Here is a 21,491-nt window from a genome sequence, read left to right on the forward strand (position 1 = left end):
TTTTGTCATTGTAGATGAGGAACTCAGGCATGGAGGGGCTTAATAATCTAACCAAGAACATATATATAGGAGTGGAGGGTCAGCTAGAACCCATGTGGCACTCAGTAAATGTTAACAGATAAACACAAATCATATAATAAAAGGCTGTGCTCAGTATTAGTTTTCCCTCTCCCCAAATTTGGTTCAGGAATTGCACTTGGTGAATACTATAGACAGTTGCAGCCCTTTACATGTTTGGGTAATATTCTTCCATTTGCCCTACTTTAGTTAAGAGAATATCTTGCTTTTAGTCAGTGATACTTAACACTAAAGAAATAATAGATCAAATTATAAGCTCTTTCAAGGAAGGGAGTCTGTCCTGTACATTTTGGTGTTTTTTAAATTTGGGTGTAATAAAGCTTAATGTAATTCTGGGGAAAAAAAATTCCATTTCTCATGTTGCACTCTAAAAAGGAGATGGAGTGGCTGTTGGCTGTAGTAGGAGGTGATACAGTGGGGGACTAGGAATTAGGAGCCCTGTCTTGGATTCTAGTTCTTTTTTTTTTTTTTTAACTTTTATTGGAGTATAGTTGATTTACAATGTTGTGTTAACACGTTTCTGCTGTACAGCACAGTGAATCAGTTATACATATATACACTTCTTTAGATTCTTTTCCTATATAGGTCATTACAGAGTATTGCATAGAGTTCTCTGTCCTATATCTAGTTCTTAAGTTACTGGTTCATTCACCAAAAACTTACTAAGCCCTTTCCTCATGCCAAACACTGTGCTAGGTGCCATGTGACCTTGGGTACCTCTCAGGGCCCACGTCAGAGGAGGATGCTGTGCCCTGTAAAGCAGGGGTCCCTAACCCACAGACCGCAGACCGGTACCGCCTGAACCATCCTCTCCCCCCAACCCCCCACCGTCCGTGGAAAAAATTGTCTTCAATGAAACCAGTCCCTGGTACCTAAAAGGTTGGGGCCTGCTTCTGTAAAGAGCTCTTAGGGCTTCCTAAGGATGCAACTCGGCTCCAGCCAGACACAGCACTCAAATCCCCTCCCTCTGAGCAGTTCTACTTTAAGGTTCTCCAGGGAGACCCCACAGCAAGAAAACTACAGTACTCCCCCCTTAACCGAGGGGGATACGTTCCAGGACCCCAGTGGTTGCCTGAAACTGCAGATAGTACCAAACCTGTATGTGCTAAATTTTTTCCTATATATACACACCTACAATAAAGTTAATTTATAAATTAGGCACATTAAGGGATTAACAGCAACAATAACAAAATAGAACAATCATAATAATATACTGTAATAAAATTTTTTCTTTTTATTTAAAAATTTTTTTGACTGCACCATGCGGCATGTGGGATCCTAGTTCCCCAACCAGGGATCGAACCCGTACCCCCTGCATTGAAAGCATGTATTCTTTTTGTGTGTGTGGTACGCGGGCTTCTCACTGTTGTGGCCTCTCCAGTTGCGGAGCACAGGCTCCGGACTCGCAGGCTCAGCGGCCATGGCTCACGGGCCCAGCCGCTCCTCGGTATGTGGGATCTTCCCGGACCGGGGCACGAACCCATGTCCCCTGCAGCGGCAGGCAGACTCTCAACCGCTGCGCCACCAGGGAAGCCCGAGAGCGTGTATTCTTAACCACTGGACTGCCAGGGGAGTCCCCTGTAATAAAATTTAGGTGAACGTGGTCTCACTCTCAAAATATTGTATTGTCTTGTACTCACCCTTCCCACAGATGATATGAGATGAAGTGAGACATTGTGACATAGCATTGACCTTCTGACCATACATCTGAAGGAGGATCATCAAGCCATGATGATGTAAATGCTTGGACGTCAGGAGCAGATAACGTTGATGGTTGGGGATCCACAATAGATAGCTGAAGGGTTTTTTGCTGAAAGCTTTTGGAAGAACATTGTAATTGGAGTTGCTGTCTCTTTAACTCATCACAGTGTTGCTGCAGAGTTTGTAATCCTTTGGTGATCATGAATGGCTACAGTGCTTCTTTTCATCTGAGGATCATATTCCATAATTTTGAAATTGATTGTGAAATTCAAAACACTTTGGCAAGTTTCAGTAATGTCCACATTGCTGATTCTGCTTCAGGTTCTTCACCTTCCTCTTCCTCTGTAGATGACTCCACAAGTTCTTCCAATAACTTGCTTGTTAACACTTCTTGGTGGCCTTCAATATGTTCTTCCACTTCTTCATCAAGCGTGTCGGCAAATTCTTCTCCACCAACTTGTCTTGCTACGTGAATGAGTTTCCTAACTTCTCCATCGAGCCTCAGTAAAGTTTAAAATCATTCACGACTTCCTAAGTTCTTCCAGCAGGCATTTACAGTTTCTGGTTTTAATTCATTCACGGCAGCTTTGATGAATGTATTGCGTTGGCAATAGCGAATGATTTCTAGCACTGCTTTATGTCCAGATGAAAGTCTGCATTAATTGCTGACTAAATGTGATCAAATATCAGGCAGGTGTATGTGGCCTTGACAAACCAAGTGATGCCTTGTCAAGTGGCTGAAGCAATGAGGTTGTATTTGAAGTAAAAATACAACTTTGACATTTTCATTTTCATAGCAGATTCAGGATGGCCAGGTGCATTGTCTATCAGTAATAGGATTTTAAATTCCAACCCTTCCTTTTCCAAATGTTTTTCACTTCTGGAAAGAAGCATTGGTGGAACCATTTCATAAACAAGATAACTTTCACCTGATTATGTTGTCAGAATACGGGCAGATAATTCCTGGTTTTGTTTCTGAGAGATTGTGGATGCTTCATTCTGTACATAACTCCTGCCTTTAACACATGCCCTGCAGTCTTGCCAATAGTAACAGAGTTAATCTGTTCTTCCATGTTTTATGACCTGGTGCCTCCTTTGCACTTCTATGAAGGTAGGTTTGTTGCCGAATGCAAGTTTGTGTGCCTGACACACAATGAGGCCAAACAAACCCAAACGTCCGAGTTTGGAGCAGAGAAAGTTTTATTGCAAGGGCCAAGCAAGGAGAATGGGTGGCTCATGCTTAAAAAAAAAAAAAAAAAAACAGAACTTCCAGATGGTTTTTGGTTCTATTGGGAGTCTTCTTCCAGAAAAGCCCAGTTTCATCACATGAAGACTTGCTTTGGATGGTATCGTTTCTCTTTAATCAAATTCTTCAACTCTGCTGGAAATGTGGCAACAGCTTCTGAAGCTGAATCCAGCCTCCGTACCCTGACACCAAATTAATTCTCGGAGACAGAGTTTTGGGTGAAGTAGAAAAGAATAACTTCATTGCTTTTCCAGGCAAAGGGCCACAGTGGGCTAATGCCCTCAAAACTGTGTATCTCAACCTGGAGGGGGTAGTGAGGAGTTTTATAGTAATGGTTCAAGGAGGGTTTGATCAGCTCGTGGAGAATCTTCTAACTGGTTGGTGGTGAGGTAAGTGGGAGTCAGCATCATCAACATTCTGGTTCCAACCAGAAGGTTCCAACCAGTTTCAACTGGGATCTGCGTGCTTGTAGGCAGCATACAGTTGATTTCTCCCACCTGGTGGGGGTTTCAGTATCTGCAAAATAGCAGATAACAAGATATTGTTACATATATCCCTTGAGTGGGAAAAAGGACCCTGCCCCAAGGCTGCATTATTGTTGGTTTTGACTGTCTCAAAATCCCATCCCTTCCCTAATTAGCAACTGTTTGAATCTGCTTTTGCAACTCAGGAAGGTCATGGAGGCCGAAAGAAGCCTATTTCCTGTAACCAAGAAATGGCATGCAGGGATGGGGGAATTCCCTGGCAGTCCAGTGGTTAGGACTAGGTGTTTTCACTGCCAGAGCCAGGATTCAATCCCTGGTTGGGGAACTAAGATCCCTGCAAGCCAAGCAGTGTGGCCAAAAAAAGAAAAGAAATAGGGGACACAGAAAGGCTTTTGTGCCCAGGAGCCCCACAGGGTCCTGCTCGGTATCACTTCTTCATTGGCGGGCTCAGTCTCTCCAGCAATTTTTCTATTTTTCAGTCCAAAATATTCCTGAGTCTGTGTAACAATCCCTTATTTGCAGTAAATGGCTTGGTGTCACTCCCTTCAGAGGAGCCCTTGCTGAAGCCTTTATATAGGCTTGAAACTGAGCAGGACCCAGTGGGGCCCTCCTGGGTACAAAAGCCCTTCCATGTCCCCGTTTCTTGTCTGTGGAAAGAGGCTTTGGTCTCCTAGGCCCAGGTGGAGGATGGTGACTGCATGCTGACCACAAGCACTAGACCCCAGACTGGCTGGAACCAGAAAGTCCATGATTAAGATTCCTGAAACATCACCCTGTTACCTCACCACCAACCAATCAGAAGAAAGTTATGCACCCTGCAGCCCTCACCCCAAATGTTACCTTTAAAATTCCTTCCTTGAAAGACATCAGGGAGTTTGGGTCTTTTGAGCACCGGTCGATTGTTCCTTGCTTGACCCTGCAATGGATCTTTGTCTGCTCCGAACTCCAACGTTTTGGTTGGTTTGTCCTTACTGGGTGTCAGACACATGAACTTGGGTTTGACAATAGGCTAAGTGCTTTCTGGGGCAATACGTTGTTGTCAACAGAATATGTATTTTGTTCGTGTCTTCCACAAATTTAATGCCTTTTCACCCTCAAGCACTTTTTATGCACTGTGGCCCTAACTTTTGCAGTTTGAGGTGTGACAGCAAAGCTAGCACAAATTTTTTTCCTGCAGTTTCACAGAAAATTAATTCTTGCTGTAGATCTTAGCAACCTCAGCATACTGGTTTTTTTTTTCTTTCCTTATTGAGAACTTTCACCTTTTCACCTAAAGGAAGCCCCTTATGGCTTCTCTGTCGCTTATCCACATCACTAGCCATACTACTCTTGTACTTTGGGGTCATTATTAAGTAAAGTAAGGGTTACTTGAACACAAACACTGCCATATGCAGACAATCCATCTAATGATGGAGAGACCGTCACTAAATGATTAAGGGGGCAGGTAGCATATACAGCGTGGATATGCTGGACAAAGGAATGATTCACTTCCCCAGGGGGAGGGAGCAGGACAAGAGATTTCGACACACTACTCCGGACGGCACAGCAATTTTAAAATTACGAATTATTTACTTATTTTCCATTCAGTAGTTTCAGACCAGAGTCGGCCAGGCAGAACCGAAACCACGAAAAATGAGGCAAACTACTGTACACGGAAAATGGCGCCAGCTCAGCCACCATCTTCTCCGTAGGTCCCCAGGCGGGCGGGCACAGCACGTATGCGCCGCCTGGCGTCCTCAGCGCGCCTGCGCGGGCGCAGAGCCTCGCCCCGCCCCACTCCCGCCGCCGCGGCTTCTGTGGTGACGGCGGGTTCCGGAGCTTCGGGTGAGTGTGAGCGCCTCAGCCCGGCTGGTGGGGCGCGCGCCGTACTGCATGCGGGGTCGTCCCTCCTCTTGCCTTCTCCTTCCCCGCCTCATCACCCCAGTGCGGCCGGGCACCGGGTCAGCGCTGCCAACCTCGTCTAGGTGTCCCGGCGCCCTCCGCCCTCCTCGCCTGGGGACCTGGGGGCAGCCCGGCCTCCCTCGGCCGCTACCCACCTGGGCGGCGGGGCCCAGGGCGAACCCGCCAGCTACAGCGTGCAGGCGGCAGCGGCCAAGCCTCTGGGTGCCCAACAGCTCAGCCTCAGGGACCCACCGCAGGCGCGACCCCCTTTCCCGCTTCTGCTCTTCAGGCGGCGGAGCTCGGTGGGCCTCGGGGTCGGGCATTCGTCTGCCCCGTCCGCCCGGCCGGGGGCCTGGAAGATGGGCCGGGAGCTCGCCTTGCACTCGTGGGGCGCCGGTGCCGCAAAGAGTACCCTCTGGCCGGACCCTGCGACGACTATGCGAGGGAGGGGTTTCTTAGCCCCACGTTACAGATGAGGAAACTGAGGCACAGAGCGGTGAAGTGCCCTGCCCAAGGTCACGCGCCAGACGAGAGGCTGGAATGGCTCTTGAATTCAGGGTCTGGGGCTGTCAGGCTAGTGCGGTTGGATTTCGATCTTGTCCCTTTAAAAAAAATCTGAAATACACTTTCATGTCTGGAGTTGCTTCTTCGACGTCATAAAAGTAGGCTGCAAAAACAACATTTTCTTGTTGGAGTACAATTGAGGTGTTACTGTAATAATAGTAATAGTAATGTTATTAATAAAGGGCTCACGTTCATCCAACACTTGCTGTGTGCCAGGGCTCCTGCCAAACATTTTAAGATTATCTCAGTATCTCAGCGCTTCGCCATCGGATGCGTCCTCCTTCCTTTTCATGCAGCTTTTTTTCTGCAGAGCTGGCCTCCCTGTCACAGATAAACTAGTCTTAGGAGGCAGGGACAATCTCAAGGTGGCTTACTGGCAGAGCAGGGGTAAGCTTTGTCTGCCAGAGTCCAGATTTTTGTCCCCAGAGGATATTATTAGCCTTCCTTTTCTGGCTGCCAGGAGGGCAAGACTGGGATAGCTGGGCTGGTTGAATTTGGAGGTGACAGCGAATCTGGCGAGCATCCCCCTTACCCTGGGGCTTTCTGGCTCTATTCCAGTGCTGGGCTTGAACATCTCATTTAAGATGAAGTAAAAAGAGGAGAGCATTGACAAAGTAGTGTTGGATCTAAGAAGCCTCACGGATTTAAAGTCCCAAAGGAACGGCTGTAAAAATATGTGAATGTTTCTTCCCCAAAATAACTAGCTCAAACTTTTTTTTTTCTTCCTTAGCAAACCTTGCTACACACTTCAAAACTCCATTAACTTAACCACCTTTTCATTGAAGCCTTCCTTGCTTGATTTTCCCAATTAGAATTACACACACATACATATGTATATATGTGTGTGTGTAGGTAGGTAGGTAGATAGATAGATAGGGTAGAGGCTTCAGTCTTACCCTTTGGCCTGTTAGCCTCTTGAGGTCAGGGACCACCTTTGCAGCCCCAAGTGACTGGCTCATAGTAGGCCCTTGGTAAAGACTCAGTGAATTTCCATTGCTCCTTTTCATTACTCAAAGGTGATGTTTTCCTGCTGCCCTTCTGTTCCTCCTTCTTGCCCTTCAATTTCTCTTAGCTGTCCTTCTCTTTAGTTTCAACTTCTGGTCATCACTGGCCACTCAGAGGTCTCTAGTCCACCCTGTTGTGTCTGAAAATTTGCAGAAAAAGGTCCTACGTCAAGAAGCCTGTTTATGCCCAAGAGTGGAGTTGGTATATGTCACCTAAGTGTACAGGACTATTTTTATTTGCATGTTGCATTAAGGTAGCCTGAGACTTATAGCTTTTTAGTCTCTTCCTAAATACATGTAAAATGCATTTTTACATTCTTTCGCCTTATGTGACTGACTGCCCCAGTGTTATCAGAGTAATCACAATTTTTACCATAAATCATTTCATAGTATTTATAACAATAAATATTTGAAAGGGCACTTTAGGGAGGCAGTAGATCTGTGCTTAGGTTCTCTACATAAATGAAACTTATAAAATAATTTTTCCAAATAATTTTCTGCAAATAGATTGAGCTGTTATGCATAAGGCATGGTGCTGGGTATGGTGGAAGATTCTCATAGTCCTTGTTCAGAGAGCTTACTAGCAAAGCAATATGAGTATAATGGTATACTCAAGTATAATGGAATAAGATATTCCAATGTGAGCCGTTTCATAAAGTCATACATTGTTCAAGGCTGAAGGAAGTGTTAGGTCATTGAGTCCAGCTGTCTTGCTTTTACAGACTTCATCCTGAGAAGTGAACTTGTCCAGGGTTGCAGAACTGGTGCTACAACTTGAATGTAGACTTTTTATCCATTAAGTTTATCAGTATCTCTCTCAGTGAATTTATCCTTAAAGACCAGCAACTTTGTTAAAATTTGTGCTTACAACAGGGGTGAGGAAGAGGTGACAAAAATATGATTCATGTCTTCAAGGGAAGAGTAAAGAACTGTTCTCTATCATTGGAGACAGTGCATACGTAATTGTGAAATTGTATGGTAGAGGAACTAGGTATGTCATAGGAGGGGGAGGAGCAAGAGGAATCAGTAAGAGCTGTGGTACTGAGAGCACTTTGTGGAGGATTGAGGACTTTCTGGGCTTTGACAGATTGGTATGATCAGAATTAATCAAAAGGAAAGAAATGCATTTTGAAGTAGGGGGGTAAAACCAAAACAAGGTTACAATGCCTGACAATATAATGTTTAAGGGACAATTAAAAAAAAAAAAAACGGCTTGGGGCTTCCCTGGTGGCACAGTGGTTAAGAATCCGCCTGCCAATGCAGGGGACATGGGTTCGAGCCCTGGTTTGGGAAGATCCCACATGCCGCGGAGCAACTGAGCCTGTGTGCCACAGCTACTGAGCCTGTGCTCTGGAGCCCGTGAGCCACCACAACTGAGCCTGCATGCCACAACTACTGAAGCCCACGTGCCTAGAGCCCATGCTCCGCAACAAGAGAAGCCACAACAATGAGAAGCCCACACATCGCAACGAAGAGTAGCCCCCACTCGCTGCAACTAGAGAAAGCCCGCACGCAGCAACAAAGAGCCAAAAATAAATAAATAAATAAATAAATTTATTTATTTATTTTAAAAAGAAAAAAAAAGTTGAGAAGCTAGAGTAGGAAATTGTCAAAGAACTTGTTCCAAAAAAGTGTAAGAGTATGTGTGTGTGTGTGTTATATACCAGCATAGGAAAGTTCTGGAAAGATACAGTCCAGATTGTAATAGTAGTCATTTCTGGGAGTGGGATTTAGGAGGTTGGAGAATTCACTTTTCACTCCATACCTTTCAATACTATTTTTGCATTGTGCACATATAGCTTTTGTATTTTAAAAAGGGAAGAAAAGTAAGAGTCCTTTCTGAAGATATGCACTAAAATATTTATGGATTAAAAAAAGAGCTTACTAAAGTAATCTAGTGTCATACAACAAACACTTTTAGAGTGTCTGCTGTATGCCAGTTGCTGCTGGTTCTGGAAATACAAAGCCTTTGGTAAAGCTTGCAGTCTGGTGATCGAGATGGGTAGATTGCAGCTCTACTGAGTATCACGTGAGCTTCCTAAGCTCAAGGACAAGGGTCTGTCTCTGTGCGTGGCAGATAATAAGCACTTGGTAAATGATGAATGAATGAGCAAATCCAGGCAAGAAGTGAAGACAGTCAGAAAGAAAAGGAAAGGGCAAATGGGAGATTCTGGAAGAAAAATTGACAAGCCTGAATAGAGATGATGAAAAGAAGGGGTGTATCAAGGACTTTCAAGTCCAAAGATTGATAACATTTGGATTTACTGCAGAACTGGATATCCAGTCATCTATTCTGAAAGACCTTTTTAAGCCATCCCCCCAGTCCCACTTTTTTCTTTTTTTAAGAGACTGCTTGAAAATAGCATGCAAAAACTTACCAAGATTTAGTATGAGTATTTACCAGGGCTTTCTTTGGTGAATGAAACTTTTTTTTCTTTAATCACAGTGCTAATTCTAATATATTTATAAATATTTATCTATCTATTTGTCTATTTAGTTGCACTGGGTCTTAGTTGTGGCATGTGGGATCTTTTTAGTTGAGGCATGCATTCTCTTAGTTGCGGCATGCATGCAAGATCTAGTTCCCTGACCAGGGATTGAATCCAGGCCCCCTGCATTGGGAGCACAAAGTTTTAACCACTGGACCACCAGGGGAGTCCCTTCTCCCCCACTTTTTGTTTGGAGGTGCTTTTTATATTCTTCAGAGATTTCATATAGAAAATTAAAATTAATTTCCCTAGTAGAGGGGTTTAGCTATATCATTTGATTGTAATCCCTTTACCACCTAAAAATGCCCACAGTCTACAGTTTGAGTTTTCAACTGACCAAATATAAATTTCTGATACAACCAATCTTCATACTTGATTTTATTACTAATTATTTTAAGGTTTTTTTGGTTGTTATAAATTTTGCAGTATCTTTTTAAAGGTAATGCTATTTCAGATTTGGAGCCAGTTATGTTTGTGAGTGTGATGGCCCCAAAACTCATATATCAGGATTAGGAAAATTTAGCTCATAAAAACTTGCTTCCCTTTTCTAATGATAACTTAAGAGAAGTCATGTCAGCTTTTCATTTAATTGGTAGTTGTCATATGATAATCTTTCCAGAAATACCATTTGCTTTCAAAAGAGACACAGTTGTTTATTAAAAATGACAGTTTTATCCTTACAGTGCTTCTATACTTTTAAGCCTGAACTTTCAACTTAAGGATAAAAATGAATGCTTTTTGAATTTGTGAGATTTCTTAGCTCTAAAACCATTTAATTTGAAACGTAATAATTGGCAGAGAAAGGAGAAGAGAGGAATCAGGCTATTATCTCTTTATCCCTACAGTTGAGAAAGCTCTGGGGACCAGGCTTTCTGGGACCCAGGTTTTTAACCAGGGTGTTGACACCCTGGTTGACACCCTAATCACCCAAAGAGTAACTTTGGGTGATTAGACAGTCCGCAGAGTAATTGCTTTTCAAATACTTCCAGATTGGTGCAGGTCTCTCCTATTCATTGAAGTAATAATGATGATAATAATAATACCTAAACTTTGTTTGGTGCTTCTCAGTTTTCCAAATTCTTTGATCATTAAGATCCTGGTAGACTCCAGTAGCCAAAGCTGAAAAACATTAGTAGAAGAATTAATGGTCAGTTGGCATCAAGTGGAAAAGTCGTTTATAGAGGCCTGCCCAAGCTCTAGCTGCAGGCTGCTCAGGTTCAAATCCTTATTCTGCCACTTGCTAGCTGTGTGACCTTTGGCATATTACAAAACCTCTCCAAGCCTCAGTTTCTTCATCTATAAAATGGGGAGATTACAGTACTATCTTATAAGTGTGTCAGGAAATAAAATGAAATAATGGATGGAACTGTTTATTCTGGTATCTGGCATAGAGTCAGTGATCAATATATTATGAGCATCAGGTTAGTATAAGTATTAAGTATTGCCTCTTAGGGCTCTTATTTGTCCTTTACGTCCACTCATGTTGTCTTAAAGAACAGATTGTTTTCAGGAATTCTATCTTATAGCTGGTGGGAACTTGGAACCCATCCCAAGAACATGTACCAGAGCCTTGACAGCAGTAGCTTTCCTGGTGTCAAGAGTTGGAGACAGAGGGTAGTGCTTCTGCTTCTAGAGTGACTTTAGTATGACCCCCTTGTTAGAACTTCAGCTGGTTGGTGGGTGTCTGGGATTAACAAGAACTTCCCTAGATGTGTGTTGCTTTGTTCTAATAGCTATCTGTACCAGTACCCTGGGATGAATTGAATGGTTTTACAAGCAGACTCAGATTCCCGGCTTGGCAGTCTCTGCAGACCTCCCGTTTACCACCTGCTGCCAGAATCCAGGAGTGACACAACAGGAAGGCGGGCATGTTGTGAGGGGTGCTGCTCTTTTCCTTTTAGAAAAACACAAGGTGCATGGACAGCCCTTATCCAGGGCTGAGGACTGTAGAGAGATTTACTGTTAAAATGAGGGTCTGTGGGCATGCTTCAGCAGCTGCCTTTGATCACTCTCCCCGTCCCCCACCTCTGCTTATGTCATAGCATCTCTGAAAGTATTTTCCCTGTGAAGAGTAACCCAGACTTTCCTTTATGCTGTGCAAAAGGTCAGTGAGCTGTATTTTTAAAAAGTCATTGTTTCTTCCACGGAGCTGGGGGTTTGGCTTGTATATCTGGCTTTCTGGGGAGTCTCCTGAGACCCTTTCCTTTCCTAAGGGCCCTCAGGAGACAGCAATGAAATCAACATCCATTCCCCTAGACACTTGAGAGGATGCTTAAGTCAGTAGTTTTATGATATAATTAATTCAGGCTTTAACCCTGGCAAAACTTAAGAGGCAAGTCATCAGATTGTGCCTCTTAAAGACTGAAGTACGGAATTTAGCCCAGGACTCTGTGGTATCTTTCAGAGCCTGGAGTAGGAGTCCAGATGCCAGTCCCAACCCTACACCCAGCCGACTATGTGAATTTAGGCAGACCACTTAAATTTCTAGGCCTCTTTTCTCATCTGAAAGTGACAGCATGACTGTAGACCAGTGGTTCTCAGTTCTAGCTGCGTGTAAGAATCACCCGTGGAGCTTTAAAAACAATACCTGGGTCCTATCTTAGCCTGATTAAATTGGTCCTTAGGGTTGAGGCCTGGGTATTGACGTTCTTCAAAGCTCCCCAGGTCTTTCTAATGTGTAGCTAAGAGAACTGCTGGACAAGATGCCACGTTTTAAACAACTGTGTCATTTTGTTCCTCAGGAACCCTCAGTGATTGTCCAGTGATGTCTGATTCATGTACTCTGTGTTCTGACCAGCCTTGTCTTCTTTCTCAACTACGTTGTTCCTCCTGGTGTCTCTTGGATATGTTGTGTACATTTATTTCTTTCCCAGATCAAATGTCCTCACCTGGAATGTCCTCTCCTCCCTTCCAGCTATCCAGAACATATCCATTCAAGGCCCACCACTCTTAACTCCTTTGGGTAACTCCTGACCATCCCAGTCCTTAGTTATTTCTCCCACTTCTGCACTGGTTCCGAGCTTCGTTTAACTCTGGCTAAACGTAGTGAACACTAGATGCACTGTAAGACATGATACTCAGGCAACATGCTGTCCTCCTGGGTAGGTGGGACACATGGAAATACCACTGGTTTGACTTGTATACTGTTAAACATCTCTGTAGTATCTTGTATTGTTGCCTACTTCATTATGTGTGTTTATCTTGTAACTGTTAGTTGATGGATGGCTATCTGTGACATGACTCCAATGGACATTTTTAGCTTTATCACCTATTACCAACAGCAAGCTTCTGCTCTTGCCAAACTGGAACGTTTTCCAGCAGTGCTTTCTCATCATCTTGCTTTTTCGTTCTCCTCCCTTACTGGCATTCCTTCTTATATTCTCTCATCCTGACCTATGGGAATGGTATCTATTCTTCAAGGTCCAGTTCAAATATTACCTCCTCCATGAAACTTTTTCTCAGCACCACAACCTGCATTAAGTGACCTTTGCTCTAAACCCCTGTAATCCTGAGAGCAGTGGTTCTCAGCTGGGGGTGATTTTGCCCCCCAGAGGACATTTGGCAATACCTGGAGATATTTTTCGTTGTCAGAACTGTTGGAGGAGGGTGCTGCTAGCACTCAACGGGTGGAGGCCAGGGATGCTACTAAACATTCTACCCAGGACAGCCCCACAACAAAGAATTATCTGGCCTAAAATATCAGTGGTGCTGAGGTTGAGAAAATGCCTTAGAGTTTGTCCAATTCATAGGCTCATGTTTATCCTGCCTTGAACTGTAGTGATTTGTTATAGACATAATCTCCCCTACTCAGTTGAATTAATGGGTGAAGGCAGACTCCAGTTCCAAATCTGGGCTTTCTTGTTATTAACTTCATATTAAAGTTTAATCCTAGAGCCTGTGGCCAGATCCTGACTGCACAGTGTAACTGAGGACCAGAGATAAAGAGGTCCTTAGTGTGGGATGGGTGCAGTGAGGCAATCAGCTGAATTTCTCTCCTTTTTACCTCCAGGTCTTTCCATCTGTGATAACCTGGGAGGAACTGTGGTATGGGATCAGAAGCAAATTGGGTTTTGGTTCGAGCCGTTGCATTTACTAGTTGTGTTTTTTGGTCAGTCCATTTCACCTCTTTAAGCCTCAGTTTCCTCATCTCTGCAATAGAAATGATGCAGTGCCCCAGTGTTTTACCTCACAGTGCCATTGTGATAATCCAATGAGATGGTAGGTCTTATAACCTAAGTTGTAAAGTGCTGTAATAATCATTTAGCCAGGAGTTTATAGGTAAAGAGAGAGGACGTGAGTCAGCTTGCTGTAGGAACACCACTGTCTACTTTCCCAGCCAGTCCTCTGGCCACTTCCTGCAGCTTTCCAGTCATAACTGCTTCAGCACCAGCTCCAGCTGACCCCTTCCAGCTCAGTCTCCTTAGTGTGCCTCCCTCGTTTGCTGCCTTCATTTTGTTTTGGTTATCTGCCTGCAATCTTGCCAAAACCAAAAGTGACTGATTCTGCCAGTAGAATACAAACTAGTGGCCGGGTGTCAGTGCATTCTGGCAAAGCATGATGAAGGCCAAACAAATTACCTGGGTCATAGGGAAAAGCTACAAAATAAGACAGTGTGTAGTTTAGAAGGCCAATACTATGTATAGTCCCTTATTGTCTTTTTAAAGTAGCAAAACAATGTTTTTAAGCACTGGAAATCTCAGTGAGCTTTTTCTGACTAAATAAACAGTGTAGAGTGAGATAAAAGCCTGAGACCCTCATGTCCCTAGAATCAGGCCAAGTGCACCCTCCCACTGATTTGCTGAGTGACCTTCAGCTAATCGTTGAACCTCATTAGATTGATAACTGGGTGACCTCTTAGGATTATAGTAAGAGCCCTATGAAGCAGAGGATAGGGGAATGCTTACCCTGGGGAATATGTAAAGTACTACATTTATAGGGAGCTTTTGGGTCACAGAATGTCAGTCCTATCAGGGGCCTAAAATGTCATCCTGCCCTGCCTCTTCTCTTGACAGATGGGGAAACTGAGGTCCAGAAAGGGGAAATGCTTTGCCCAGTGCCACTCAGCTAGGTAGGGGCCCACCTAGGTCTAGAGTCCACATCTGATGTGCTCTTTCCATGACTAGAAGAATCAGGGTTTTGGTGCAATAATTAAAAGTCAGTAATCTTGATGATCTTTAAAGGCCCTCTCAGTGCTGACTCTGAGTATCTAAGAACACTGGCGCCTCTCTTGGTCATTTTTACTTGCACGTAAATTCAGAAATGTTATTTTCTAGATGTTTAATAAGTCATAGTCATGGGATTTTTAGCATGGAGTACTGATTTTTAGCATGGAGCGCAGTGGTTAAGAATCCTCCTGCCAATGCAGGGGACACGAGTTCGATCCTTGGTCCGGGAAGATCCCACATGCTGTGAAGCAGCTAAGCCCAAGCGCCACAACTACTGAGCCTGTGCTCTAGAGCCCGTGAGCCACAACTACTGAGCCTGCGTGCCACAACTACTGAATCCTGCATGCATAGAGCCCATGTTCCGCAGCAAGAGAAGCCACCATGATGAGAAGCCTGCGTATCAGGAAGAAGAGTAGCCCCCGCTTGCCGCAACTAGAGAAGGCCTGTGCGCAGCAGTGAAAACCCAACCCAGCCAAAGATTTAAAAAATATTAATAAAATAAAAAAAAATTATTTTTTTTTAAAAAGATAATGTCTCCCCCCCTTATTTTTTCCATTTTTTGGCCATGCCGCACAGCTTGTGGGATCTTAGTTCCTGAACCAGGGATTGAACCCAGGCCCCCAGCAGTGAGAGCGTGGAGTCCTAATTACTGGCCTGCCAGGGAATTCCCACTAATGGCCCTTTCTTAGTCCTCCTGCTCCTCCTCTCTTCTGCTTCAGCATTTGACAGTTTCCCTCCCCTTCCATGTAACTCGGTCTTCTTCCTTGACTTCTTTGACATTGTATTTCTGCGTTTCCTCTTGCATCTCTGAGCTTTTTTTTTTTGGTTATGCCAGGCCTTAGTTGCAGCATGTGGGCTTCTTCGTTGTGGCATGCAAACTCTTAGTTGCGGCATGTACGTGAGATCTAGTTCCCTGACCAGGGATAGAACCCAGGCCCCCTGCATTGGGAGCGCGGAGTCTTATCCACTAGGCCACCAGGGAAGTCCCTCTGAGTTTTCTTTTTCTTTGTTTCTTTTCTGTCACTGAGTTGTCTTTCAGAAGAACCCAGGGCCTGCAGCTCCTCCTTGTCTCTGGTTTGGTGAGCACCTACATATGTTCCTCACTAATTCTCACTCCTACCTGTGTATCTCTTGGAAGGCCAAATTTCACCTCTGGTTCAAAATTGTTTTTTTCACCAATTTCTCTGGTATTGTATCTCATTTCCCCCATTTCTGTTAACAGTGCCATCATTCTTTTATCCCTAGAAACCTTGGCAAAATCTGACTCTTCTCTGATCTCAGGCTATTTTTTACCAACCATATACCCCAGATCTCCCTTTATCTTTCTTTTTTGTTTTTTGAATTGTATTTATTTTTTATACAGCAGGTTCTTATTAGCTGTCTATTTTATACATATTAGTGTGTATATGTCAATCCCAATCTCCCAATTCATCACACCATGACCACCACCCTGCCGCTTTCCCCCCTTGGTGTCCATACGTTTGTTCTCTACATCTGTGTCTCTATTTCTGCCCTGCAAACTGGTTCACCTGTACCATTTTTCTAGGTTCCACATATATGCGTTAATGTGCGATATTTGTTTTTCTCTTTCTGACTTACTTCACTCCGTGTGAGAGTCTCTAGATCCATCCACATCTCTACAAATGACCCAGTTTCGTTCCTTTTTATGGCTGAGTTATATTCCATTGTATATATGTACCACATCTTCTTTATCCATTCTTCTGTTGATGGGCATTTAGGTTGCTTCCATGACCTGGCTATTGTAAATACTGCTACAGTGAATATTGGGGTGCATGTGTCTTTTTGAATTATGGTTTTCTCTGGGTATATGCCCAGTAGTGGGATTGCTGGGTCATATGGTAATTCTATTTTTAGTTTTTTAAGGAACCTCCATACTGTTCTCCATAGCAGCTTTATCAATTTACATTCCCACCAACAGTGCAAGAGGGTTCCTTTTCTCCACACCCTCTCCAGCATTTATTGTTTTGGTAGATTTCTTGATGATGGCCATTCTGACTGCTGTGAGGTGGTACCTCACTGCAGTTTTGATTTGCATTTCTCTAATAATTAGTGATGTTGAGCAGCTTTTCATGTGCTTCTTGGACATCTGTATGTCTTCTTCAGAGAAATGTCTATTCAAGTCTTCTGCCCGTTTTTGGATAGGGTTGTTTGTTTTTTTAATATTGAACTGCATGAGCTGTTTATATATTTTGGAGATTAATCCTTTGTCCGTTGATTTGTTTGCCAATATTTTCTCCCATTCTGAGGGTTGTCTTTTCGTCTTGTTTGTAGTTTCCTTTGCTGTGCAAAAGCTTTTAAGTTTCATTAGGTCCCATTTGTTTATTTTTGCTTTTATTTCCATAACTCTAGGAGGCTGATCAAAAAAGATCTTGCCGTGATTTATGTCAAAAAGTGTTCTTCCTATGTTTTCCTCTAAGAGTTTTATAGTGTCCAGTCTTACATTTAGGTCTCTAATCCATTTTGAGTTTATTTTTGTGTATGGTGTTAGGGAGTGATCTAATTTCATTCTTTTACATGTAGCTGTCCAGCTTTCCCAGCACCACTTATTGAAGAGACTGTCTTTTCTACATTTTATATCCTTGCCTCCTTTGTCATAGATTAGTTGACTATAGGTGCCTGGGTCTATCTCTGGGCTTTCTGTCCTGTTCCATTGATCTATATTTCTGGTTTTGTGCCAGTACCATATTGTCTTGATTACTTTAGCTTTGTAGTATAGTCTGAAGTCAGGGAGTCTGATTCCTCCAGCTCCATTTTTTTTTTCCTCAAGACTGCTTTGGCTATTTGCGGTCTTTTGTGTCTCCATACAAATTTTAAGACTTTTTGTTCTACATCTGTAAAAAACACCACTGGTAATTTGATAGGGATTGCATTGAATCTGTAGATTGCTTTGGGTAGTATAGTCATTTTCACAATATTGATTCATCCAATCCAAGAACATGGTATATCTCTCCATCTGTTTGTGTCATCTTTGATTTCTTTCATCAGTGTCTTATAGTTTTCTGAGTACAAGTCTTTTACCTCCTTAGGTAGGTTTATCCCTAGGTATTTTATTCTTTTCGTTGCAATGGTGAATGGTGTAGTTTCCTTAATTTCTCTTTCTGATCTTTCATTGTTAGTGTATAGGAATGCAAGAGATTTCTGTGCATTAATTTTGTATCCTGCAACTTTACCAAATTCATTGATTACCTCTAGTAGTTTTCTGGTGGCATCTTTAGGATTCTCTATGTATAGGATCAAGTCATCTGCAAACAGTGACAGTTTTACTTGTTCTTTTCCAATTAGTATTCCTTTATTTCTTTTTCTTCTCTGATTGCCATGGCTGGGACTTTCAAAACTATGTTGAATAATAGTGGTAAGAGTGGACATCCTTGTCTTCTTCCTGATCTTAGAGGAAATGCTTTCAGTTTTTCACCATTGAGAATGATGTTTGCTGTGGGTTTGTCATATATGGCTTTTATTATGTTGAGGTAGGTTTCCTCTGTGCCCACTTTCCAGAGAGTGTTTATCATCAATGGGTGTTAAATTTTGTCAAAAGCTTTTTTTGCATCTACTGAAATGATCATATGGTTTTGTTTTGTTTTGTTTTGTTTTGTTTTTGCGGTACACGGGCCTCTCACTGCAGTGGCCTCTCCCATTGTGGAGCACAGGCTTCGGACGCACAGGCTCAGCGGCCATAGCTCATGGGCCCAGCTACTCCACAGCATGTGGGATGTTCCCAGACCAGGGCACGAACCCATGTTCCCTAGAATTGGCAGGCGGACTCTCAACCGCTGCGCCACCAGGGAAGCCCATCGTATGGTTTTTATTCTTCAATTTGTTAATATGGTTTATCACATTGATTGATTTACATATATTGAAGAATCCTTGCATCCCTGGGATAAATCCCACTTGACCATGGTGTATGATCTTTTTAATGTGTTGTTGGATTCTGTTTGCTACTATTTTGTTGAGTATTTTTACATCTATATTCATCAGTGATGTTGGTCTGTAATTTTATTTTTCTGTAGTATCTTTGTCTGGTTTTGGTATCAGGGGCATGATGGCCTCATAGAATGAGTTTGGGAGTTTTCCTTCCTCTGCAAGTTTTTGGAAGAGTTTGAGAAGGATGGGTGTTAGCTCTTCTCTAAATGTTTGATAAAATTCGCCTGTGAAACCATCTGGTCCTGGACTTTTGTTTGTTGGAAGATTTTTAATCACAGTTTCAATTTCATTACTTGTGATTGGTCTATTCATATTTTCTATTTCTTCCTGGTTCAGTCTTGGAAGGTTATACCTTTCTAAGAATGTGTCCATTTCTTCCAGGGTGTCCATGTTATTGGCATAGAGTTGCTTGTAGCAGTCTCTTAGGATGCTTTGTATTTCTGCAATATCTGTTGTAACTTCTCCTTTTTCATTTCTAATTTTATTGATTTGAGTCCTCTCCCTCTTTTTCTTCATGAGTCTTGCTAATGGTTTATCAATTTTGTTTATCTTCTCAAAGAACCACCTTTTAGTTTTATTGTTCTTTGCTATTGTTTTCTTTGTTTCTATTTCATTTATTTCTGCTCTAATCTTTATGATTTCTTTCCTTCTGCTAACCTTGGGTTTTGTTTGTTCTTCTTTCTCTAGTTCCTTTAGGTGTAATGTTAGATTGTTTATTTGAGATTCTTCTTGTTTCTTGAGGTAGGCTTGTATAGCTATAAACTTCCCTCTTAGAATGGCTTTTGCTGCATCCCGTAGGTTTTGGATCATCGTGTTTTCATTGTCATTTGTCTCTAGGTATTTTTTTACTTCCTCTTTGATTTCTTCAGTGATCTCTTGGTTATTTAGTAACGTATTGTTTAGCCTCCATGTGTTTTGTGCTTTTTACATTTTTATCCCTGTAATTGACTTCTAACCTCATACCGTTGTGGTCAGAAAAGATGCTTGATATGATTTCAAATTTCTTAAATTTACTGAGGCTTGATTTGTGATCCAAGATGTGATGTATCCTGGAGAATGTTCCCTGCGCACTTGAGAAGAAAGTGTAATCTGCTGTTTTGGGGTAGAATGTCCTATAAATATCAATTAAATCTACCTGGTCTTATTGTGTCATTTAAAGCTTGTGTTTCCTTATTAATTATCTGTTTGGATGACCAGTCCATTGGTGTAAGTGAGGTGTTGAAGTCCCCCACTATTACTGTGTTACTATCGATTTCCTCTTTTATAGCTGTTAGCAGTTGCCTTATGTATTGAGGTGCTCCTATGTTGAGTGCATATATATTTATAATTTTTATGTCTTCTTCTTGCATTGATCCCTTGATCATTATGTAGTGTCTTTCCTTGTCTCATGTAACATTCTTTATTTTAAGGTCTATTTTATCTCATATGAGTATTGCTACTCCAGCTTTCTTTTGATTTCCATTTGCATGGAATATCTTATTCCATCCTCTCACTTTCAGTCTGTATGTGTCCCTAGGTCTGAAGTGGGTCTCTTGTAGACAGCATATATATGGGTCTTGGTTTTTTTGGGTTTTTTTAAACACCTTTATTGGAGTATAATTTCTTTATAATGGTGTGTCAGTTTCTGCTTTACAACAGAGTGAATCAGTTACACATATACATATGTTCCCATATCTCTTCCCTCTTGCGTCTCCCCAAAATATGGAACGCTTCACGAATTTGCGTGTCATCCTTGCACAGGGGCCATGCTAATATTCTCTGTATCGTTCCAATTTTCGTATATGTGCTGCCAAAGCGAGCACAGGTCTTGTGTTTGTATCCATTCAGCAAGCCTGTGTCTTTTGGTTGGAGCATTTAATCCATTCACGTTTAAGGTAATTATCAACATGTATGTTCCTATGACCATTTTCTTAATTGTTTTGGGTTTGTTTTTGTAGGTCCTTTTCTTCTCTTGTGTTTCCCACTTAGAGAAGTTCATTTAGCATTTGTTGTAGAGCTGGTTTGGTGGTGCTGAATTCTCTTAGCTTTTGCTCGTCTGTAAAGCTTTTGGTTTCTCCATCGAATCTGAATGAGATCTTTGCCGGGTAGAGTAATCTTGGTTGTCGGTTCTTCCCTTTCATCACTTGAAGTATATCATGCCACTCCCTTCTGGTTTGTAGAGTTTCTGCTGAGAATTCAGCTGTTAACCTTATGGGAGTTCTCTTGTATTTGTCATTTTTCCCTTGCTGCTTTCAATAATTTTTCTTTATCTTTTTTTTTTGCCAATTTGATTACGATGTGTCTTGGCATGTTTCTCCTTGGGTTTATCCTTTATGGGATTCTCTGTGCTTCCTGGACTTGGGTGGCTGTTTCCTTTCCTATGTTGGGGAAGTTTTCGACTATAATCTCTTCAAATATCTTCTCGGGTCCTTTTTTTCTCTCTTCTCCTTCTGGGGCCCCTATAATGCAAAGGTTGTTGCATTTAATGTTGTCCCAGAGGTCTCTTTGGCTGTCTTCATTTCTTCTCATTCTTTTTTCTTTATTCTGTTCCACAGCAGTGAATTCCACCATTCTGTCTTCCAGGTCGCTTATCCGTTCTTTTGCCTCTGTTATGCTGCTATTGATTCCTTCTAGTGTATTTTTCATTTCAGTTAATGTATTGTTCATCTCTGTTTGTTTGTTCTTTAATTCTTCTAGGTCCTTGTTCTTTAATTCTTCTAGGTCTTTGTGAAACATTTCTTGCATCTTCTGGATCTTTGCCTCCATTCTGTTTCCGAGGTCCTGGATCATCTTCACTATCATTATTCTGAATTCTTTTTCTGGAAGATTGCCTGTCTCCACTTCATTTAGTTTTTTTTCTGGTTTTTTTCTTATTCATTCATCTGGTACAAAGTCCTCTGCCTTTTCATTTTGTCTGTCTTTCTGTGAATGTGGGTTTCCTTCCATGGGCTGCAGAA

The 21,491-nt window shown here is 42.4% G+C and overlaps 1 protein-coding gene and 1 non-coding gene across 5 annotated transcripts in view; one reads left to right on the plus strand and one right to left on the minus strand.

The window, feature by feature from the left end:
• The first annotated feature begins 5,130 nt into the window (after nt 1-5,130).
• The window catches only part of NDRG3 (NDRG family member 3), an 85,593-nt gene continuing 69,232 nt past the window's right edge, over nt 5,131-21,491 (plus strand). For 2 of the 4 annotated variants that reach the window (XM_067012195.1, XM_059038078.2), the window contains exon 1: nt 5,131-5,334. The gene's annotated coding sequence lies outside the window, so the exon portion shown is untranslated. The remainder of the gene's footprint in view (nt 5,335-21,491) is intronic. The other 2 variants (XM_059038077.2, XM_059038075.2) reach the window with 2 other exon arrangements.
• LOC131741928 (U6 spliceosomal RNA) lies at nt 20,251-20,357 on the minus strand. The gene has a single exon (XR_009331281.1). It is a non-coding gene; the product is annotated as a U6 spliceosomal RNA (small nuclear RNA).

The sequence above is a fragment of the Kogia breviceps genome, chromosome 14 (assembly GCF_026419965.1).
Source record: "Kogia breviceps isolate mKogBre1 chromosome 14, mKogBre1 haplotype 1, whole genome shotgun sequence".
Taxonomy (NCBI): Eukaryota; Metazoa; Chordata; class Mammalia; order Artiodactyla; family Physeteridae; genus Kogia; species Kogia breviceps.